Source organism: Chrysochloris asiatica, unplaced genomic scaffold (assembly GCF_000296735.1).
Source record: "Chrysochloris asiatica unplaced genomic scaffold, ChrAsi1.0 scaffold00302, whole genome shotgun sequence".
Taxonomy (NCBI): Eukaryota; Metazoa; Chordata; class Mammalia; order Afrosoricida; family Chrysochloridae; genus Chrysochloris; species Chrysochloris asiatica.
Window position 1 is genome coordinate 2888495 of NW_006408820.1, and position 8511 is coordinate 2897005.

The following is an 8511-nucleotide window of genomic DNA, read 5'->3' on the forward strand; positions in this document are numbered from 1 at the left end:
TTGTGAGGATGGCACAGGCGATATTTCATTGTGTTGTGTATGAGGTCAGTATGAGTCAAAACCAACTAGGTAGTACTTAACAACAATGAAGAGAAATGAAGCTTTCCTACAGTCTATGAGGTTCATCTGGGTGACCCTTGAAGCAATTATGCTGAATTAAATGAGTTAGACTGAAGAGGAGAAATACTGTATTATGCCAGTTATAAGGAGTGCTGAGTTTTTCTGTGAAGAATGATGAAGAAAAGAGAAATGGATAGTGGTGATGGTTGCACAATATTGTGAATCTAATTCATGTAACTGAATTGTACACATAAAAATATTGCAATGGGAAATGCTTTGTTATATTTTTACCACAATAAAACAAAATGAAAAAATTTTTTTAAAGACAGCATATTCCCTGGTTATTTAAATAAATCCAATGTAATATATGTCCCCCCCACACACACACACAAAAAAGCCATATGCACTTAAATACCTTTTTTAAAAAAAAAATTTCTTTCATTTCAAAGAGGACTTCAGGTAGCAGCTGAGCAATTAATAATGTTTTTTTGTGACTATAAATAAAGCTTATATATGTGATAGACTCCTGTATGGCTCTGTAGGATGAGCACTGGACTGTTAAGGTTGAGGTTGGCTGTTCAGATTCACCAGGTGCTCTGCAGGAGACAGACGAGGCTTTCTGCTCGTGCAAAGACTTACAGGACTTCTGGTAGGATGCTGTATGATCAGCACTGGATTGTGAACCACAAGGTTGGCAGTTCAGACCCACCAACTGCTCCCTGGAAACCCTATACAGGGTCACTATGAGTTGGAACCGACTAAGTGACACTTAAAAACAAAAACAAAGATTTATAAACTCAGGAGCCCTATACAGGGTTGCACTTGAAATGTGATTAGTCTAAATTGAGATGTCCTTCAGCGCAAAATCCACATCTGGTTTTGGAGCAGGTTGATGGCAATGAGTTTGGGTCGGTTTTCATGCACTGATTTAACTTCATGCCGTGCTATTTTCTCTGCTGGAGTCTGTGGGACAGCACATGACTTTGTTTTTTAGTCCGTCCATTTTGTGTTTTCTTTGCCCTTCTTTTAGAAGAGATGTTGAAAAGGGTAAGCAAATAAATGTGTTTGTTTTTTTTTCCTTCCTTCCTTCTCTGAGTGATAAAACATGAAAATGATAAATGTAAAAGGACAGAATATGATTTAATGTAGTGCTTTTTCTAACTCAAATGACAGCTGAGTTTTCTAAGGTAAAGTGTGCCCATATCCTGAGAGCAAGAGTAGATGTTATATATCACAGCATTTAGAGAAGTCTATACATTACTTCCAGCAATGTTGCTAGGAAATATAAATAAATAATGTTTCTAGTCGCAAGGAAATATAAATAACCCTACCATCTGAGGCAAAGCCTAGTTATTTATTTCTACACTGACAGCAACTATTTTTTTTCTTAAGTACCTATTTTCTAGGTAGCATTTAAATCTGCACTGCATTTTAATAAAATTTTCATTCTTCTTTTTTTTTTTTTTTTGGTCATGTAGGGGCACAGTGTACAGGACCTGAAAGCTTTTTCTCCTGTTATTAATGAGAAATACATGGTATTTTCAGGACATTCTGGTGTGAGAAAGCTTTTCCATTCTTCAGTGTTTCATGCCCTTTACGACAGTTTTCAATTCCATCAAGAAACTTTTTGGAATGTCTGGAGCTCTGGTGTATGGGGGTGGGGACAGAGGAAAGAGAGACTTGGTTGGAAACTGCTTTTGTATAGCAAAATACATTTTCCTTATATATGTATGTTGAGCAATGCAGATAGATACTGTAGAATAGGAAGAGGGAATAAAACCTCACTTGGTGTGGCACTGTAGGATCAGCATTGGACTGCTGACCACAAGGTCGGTGGTTCAAACCCACCAGCCACTCCCCAGAAACCCAATACAGGGAGTCTATGAGTTGGAACCAACTCAACAGCAGTGAACAGCAACAACAACAACAAACCAGCTTTTGGTTTCCAGTGCTCTAGAGCTGCGTGGCTCATTATTGCTGTTGTCAAGTGCCATCGTATTGGTACTGACCCATCATGACCTCATGCACAACAGAATGAGACACTGCTCGGTCTTGCAGCAACCTCACAATCGGTGTTACATTTGAGCCCTTTGCTGCTGCCCTTGTGCCAATCCATCTAGTTGGGGTCTTCCTCTCTTTCTCCATTGTGTGATAGGGGAGCCAATAGCCACATGTAGCCTTTGAGCACTTGAAATGTAGTTAGTATGAATTTAGATGTACTTTAAGTGTTCCTTTGTTGTTGTTAAGTGCCAATGAGTCAGTTTCAACTCATAGCGACCCTGTATAGTTTTCCCAGGAGTGGCTGGTAAGCTTGAACTACCAATCCTGTGGTTCAAATGACTTTGCAGTTCAAGTGCTTTAACCCACAGAACCACATCAGGACTCTGAAAAAAGTCCCTTAGTGGAGTGATAATGAAAAATTGGTTGAGAAACTCTGGTTTATCTGGACTAAATCTTCCTAGAGCGTGTGTATAACAACAGAAGGTTTCTTTATGACCAATTAATTTGCAGTTTTTTAAGGAAGGAGAAGAAAAGGAAAGCTATATAACGCTATAAAAGCGATGTGTAGAGATTGAGGAAATCCCTTGCCATTGAGTAGAATCCGACTTAAAGTAACCCTATATAGGGTTTCCAAGACAGTAACTCTTTATGGGAGCAGTCTCGTCTTTCTCCTGTGGAGAGATTGAGGAATAAGGAACATTTGTGTAGTTTCAAAATGCACTTCCTCCCAAATAATATTAAATAATCTAGATCACCAAAAGCTAATATGCTGCCAAATTTATTTATTCATTCATTTTCTGCCTCTCTCCCCATTTCCCGTCTCTGTGTATATGTGTGTAATCTAGCTGAAGATACACAGATGTTCATTGCACAATTTTTTCAAAGTTCTGTAGGTGGAAACATTTTCAAAACAAAAGTTGTGGTAAAATGCAGTCCCTCTGCATTCTCTATCTTTACCCATCCCTGCACTTCATTCTATCCTGGGGACTGACTGCGCCCTGGTTTTTTGGACATATGTTTTCTCTTACTTGTGACATTTTGCATTTAATGCTCCCTCTGCCTGGAACATATCTTCTTTCACACACAGCCTTTAGATAACTCTCAGAAATCTTTCAAGGTTTCATTTCCTTCATGACCACCTAGCTCCATTCAAGTATAGCTTAAGAGCCCTGCAGACAATCTTTTTAGCACCCTGTAATTTTCCTTATTATTACACTTGTTATACAATATTATGCTTTCACATTAAACTTGTCTGTCTCCACTGGACTGTGAGGCCCTCAAAGACAAAGATTTCTGTATCTTTGCTTTATTTCACACCATTTCTTCCTCACAAAGATTCAGTGAAGTAGGTATTAACAGCTCCATTTTAAGGATGCTAAGTCAGAAAGTGCTATGAAAGTAAGAGATTCTTCTTTGTTCTATAGACTTTAGGAATGTTCCCCATATCTAGGGTCCACCAATTTAAAGTCTACAGTTCCTTACTAAATTCCACCCTTGTCTTTCTTTCTTTTTCAGCCTTTTCTTTTTGTAAGTACAAACTCGTGTAGCTACAGCCCCAGCTGCAACATCATTCTTAACCAGCAGGAAACACTCTAAGGAGTGACGTAATCCAGATTGAAAATTCCTCACACAAGTGAAGTGCATTGAAATTAGGCAAAATCAATTGTTTTTCGAACTCAGCAACTCTTTAGGTGTATCTTGTAGTTGTTATTAAGTGCCATTGAGTTAGTTCTGACACATAGTGACCCTGTATAGGGTTTCTGAGGTTGTACATCTTTACAAGAGCAGAAAGCCTCATCTTTTTCCTGTGGAGTGATTGGCAGGCTCCAACTGCTGACCTTGTGACTTGAAGTCCAGTGCTTATCCAACAGAGCCACCACTCTCTGTAAGTTTTTATAACTTAGCAAATCTTTTGGTGAATTGTTGTTGTTGTTAAGTGCCGTTGAGTCGGTTCTGACCCATAGCGACCCTGAACAGGGTTTCCAAGGCTGTAAATCTTTACGGGAGTAGAAAGCCTCATCTTTCTCCTGTGGAGCAGCTGGTAGTTTCAAACTGCTGACCTTGCGGTTTGCAGCCCAATTCGTAACCACTACACTACCAGAGCTCCTTCTTTTGGTGTATAGTTCTATATATTTACTGAAAACAGTGGCTATGATTGGTGTTGGTCAGTTCCAATTCATAGTTTCCAAGGATAGGCTGATGTGGTTGAACCAGTGACCTTGGCAGTTGGCAGTCCACTGCTTATCCTACAGCACCACACTTAAATATGCATGTAAATGGACAGAGCACAATGTAAATGGCAAGCACAGACAAAGTCATCATTGTTGTTGTTGCTAGTTACCTTTGAGTCAATTTTAGCTCCTGGTCACATAGTGGAACTGCTCCAAAAGGTTTTCTTTAAAGAAAATTAAGAGTTGCCCCATCTCAACCCATTAGTTGAGTAATCATTTTCCTTTTGTCTTCTCAACTCTTCTCAGGAGATTCCAGTCATTGGACCAACCTATAGCACCAGGTCACACTAAGCTGGGAAAGACTTGTTCATTCCTCAACTCCATGACCTTATATTGTGACCCAAGTCTAATGAGTTTTTGCTTCCCCTCCCCCCAACTAAAGCAAGTAGAAATCAAAATCAAACTGCAGACAGGAAGACTAGTTGAGAAGCTGGGGCAGTTGCTCACTTGAGAGGACATGCAAGTAGAATTAAGGAGTCCAGGTGTGGTGGTGTAAGATAAGCATTCGACTGCAAGGTCCATTTGAATCCCAAGGATGACGATTCAGACTCACCATTTGCTCCTTGGGTCCTCCTATACAGGGTCGCTATGAGTTGGAACAGATCCGACAGCATTTAACAACAGCAACAAGGATGAAGAAGAGTGGCTAGATCCTAGAGGTGCTTTGGTAATACAACTAACAAGATTAGATGATCGATTAATTAAGTCGTGTTAAGATCAAAGATGGCTCCAGGAGCTCTAGCTTGGATGAGGCCAGTAGATGATAGGATTCACAAAAAATAGGTTTATTTTGGACATGTTAGAATGAGGTAACTTTAGATGGAGATATGAAGGGACTTCAAAAAGTTCATGGAAAACTTACTATTATCTTTTCATTCCATTTTTCATGAACTTTTGGAAGTCTCCTTATACATGGTATTGTTGTTGCCAAGTGCCGTGTAGTCAGTTCCGACCCATAACGACCCTGTATAGGGTTTCCGAGGAGCAGCTGGTGAGCTTAAACCACGGACCTTGCAGTTCAAACGGCTTTGCAGTCTGGCACATTAACCCACAGCACCACACCAGGGCTTCTTATACATGGTTGTTGTTGTTAAGTACCATGGAATCGGTTCCGACTCATAGTGACCCTGTACAGGGTTTCCGAGACTGTAAATCTTTACGGGAGCAGAAAGCCTCGTCTTTCTCCTGCGGAACAGCTGGTAGTTTCGAACTGCCGATCTTGAGGTTAGCAGCCCGATTCGTAACAACTACGTTACCAGAGCTCCTTTTATAGTGGAAATTTATCTGTTATCTGAATTAGGAGAGATGAAAGCTGGACACAAAGATTTGAGGATCATCAGAATTTTTTTTTTTTGTCGCTACCAGAAATGTATGTGATCCTTATATCAACATGACCCTCTTCCTCTAGTGTAAATTATATGTGTCTGATGTTATGTTTGAGGCATTTTTGCTGTGTGTTTTTTTTCTTTCTTTTTTTTTTTACTGTAAATGATATCATTCTAGATAAAAATTTTCATGGGGGATAGTGATACCTGAAGCAGAGTAAAAGCTAAATGAAAAGAGTTAATCGTTTAGTGAATTCAGAACTGTGGGGCTGTGGGTGGCTTTCAAACTGCAGAAAAAGAACTTAGAGATCCTCTTTCAAGGAACTTTCTGACAGTAGTTGCAGAAGGCCAGAGTTAGGGGACACTCCTCCTGTTTGTTAGTGGTTTGTTTTTATCATAGATTGAGTCCTGATGTTAGAGCGGAGTCCTGCAGGCCTCTTTCCCACACCTGCAGGATTCTGCTGATTCATCCTGCATATGTGGCCACACCCATTAGAGAATGTTGGTTACCCTTTGTGCTGCCATTTCAATTGACCAAGTAGTTCAATGACAGTCATACATAGTAAGGCTTGCCTGACCCTACAGTGACTGGTGGTGGTGTTAAGTGCTGTCGAGTCAGTTCTGACTTATCGTGACCCTGTATAGGGTTTCTGAGGAGTGGATCATGGGTTTGAACTGCCGACCTTGCGGTTCAGACTGATCATTGCTTATCCTACAGTGTCACACCAGGGCTGATAATTGCTGTTAAGTGCCATGGAGTCGATTTGCACTCAGTGACACTGCATAAGGTTTCTGAGGTTGTAAATCTTAGCTGTAGCAGAAAGTCTCATCTTTCTCAGTGGGGTGGCTGGTGGGCTAGAAGTCCTAGTTCAGAGTGCTGGTTCTGGAGAAAGAGCCTTGTTGTGTCCTTTCATCATCTGTAGGCCCAGTATTCCTTGGATCTCCATGTGCCTTGTCAACAATCTTTCTATGAATCTAGGAGCTTCATAGTAAAAGGATCCTAGGGTCAAAAGACACACTCCACCCACCAGCTCTTTTTCTTGGTGGCAGTAGGTCCTGTTCGATAGGTGGCCTGGTTTTTACTTTTTTGTTGACATCAAAAGGGCCCTGGAAGCAGATTTTCTTAATCCCAGCATTAGGAGCGTTGTTGTTAGTTGTGGGCAAGTTGGCTTTGACTTAATGTAACAGTACAAAACATTGCCCAGACGGGCACCATCCTCATGATTGATTGTTGGTATGTGTGAAGCCATTGTTGCTGCTATCCTGTCAGTCCATCTCATGGAGGGTTTCCCTCACTGGGCTGGCCCGCCACTTTACCAAGTATAATGTCCTTTTCTAGAGATTCATCTTTCCTGACGGCACATCCAAAGTAAGCAAGACAAAGTCTTGCCATTCTCGTTTCTAAGGAGTATTCTGGTTGTACTTTCTCTTTCCTGATACATATATTCAATGATTCTTCACCTTTTCAAACAAGGCAATTTCCTCAATTGGGAGCTCCCATGGTGTCCTGGTGTGGTGCTGAGGGCTACTGCACTGACTGCAAAGTTGGTTTGAACTGCAAAGTCAGCGGTTCAAGTTCACCAACTGCTCCTTGGTAACCCTGTAAAGGATTGTTATGGGTCGGAACCGACTCGATGGCACTCAACAGTAACAACAACATGGTGTCATTGTTGCCAACTCTTCTTTCATACAAATATATAGCACATTGCTGCGGGAAGTAGTGGGAGGCGGGGCCATGCCTTACTGGGATGCTTGACTCTAATGAAACTAGTGCACTAAGCCCAGCCTAAGCATACCACTCTAATAAGACATAGAGCAACCTCCTGCTCTTTCAAATCTGCTTGTAAGTTTTTCTCCAAAGAACCCCCCCCCCTTTTTTTTTTCCGATGCTTACACTGTGTAGTACTAGGAGTTGTGTTATATCTCTTTTACATGACCTTGACCAATGCATACCTCCAATGACTGTAAAAAGTTAAGGATCTAATGAGAAGGGAAGAAAAAAGAAAACAGTAAACACACAGTTTCTATCCTGAGAGCCCCAGGGGACAGAAAAGATTGTAATCTCCCTCTAGCCTAAAGACAGCCCTAGTATTAGGCAATTTAGCATAGTCACCTGGAGGCAAACTCCCCCTATCACTCAATTCTCCTTCTTTGAAGATTGGACCCACACTGGTTTTATTTCTCATCTTTTCATGCTCAATGGTCCATTGTAACATTTAAAATAGTAACCTGTGGTTTTGGGAGGCCATTAGCCAATTCAGTTCCCTTAACAGCATCTACCTGCTGAGCTATTGTGCTCCAAGTCTTCAAGGGTCCTGTGACCTGGTTTGAATCAGTAGATATTTGGATAAGGCCTTCTGTTGTGTCTCTACTGTTCAAACATTAACCAGCTATTCCCGGTCAAATGGGGACGGGGGAGTAAACTTGTTCTTATCTTTCCTATTGTGGTTGCCTTGATATTTGCTTATCATAACCCAATATATAAACTTAATAACAGCTCATTTTTAATTACTTCTTTCATATAATACATTTATTAACTGCATTTTAGGGACTATCTGATTTGTCAAAATAAATAGTGAGGCAAGTATTACTGAGATTGTTGTTAAGTACCATTGAGTCAGTTCCGATTCACAGGTGGTGGGTTTGAACTGTCGACTTTGTGGTTAGCAGTCCAGTGCTTATCCTACAATGCCACAAGAGGAGATAGGAATTTTCAATATACATGTTTTGACTACAATAAGCTCAGGCCTGATCCTGAAAGTAGGTTTGAATCTCTGACACATAAATGAGTGAGGTGAGAAGAGGAATTAAAGGGAAGCAAACATATACCTGACACATATGCTTTTATCCCTATTAGCTACCTATGTTTACACCTTATTCATTACATTAAAAGA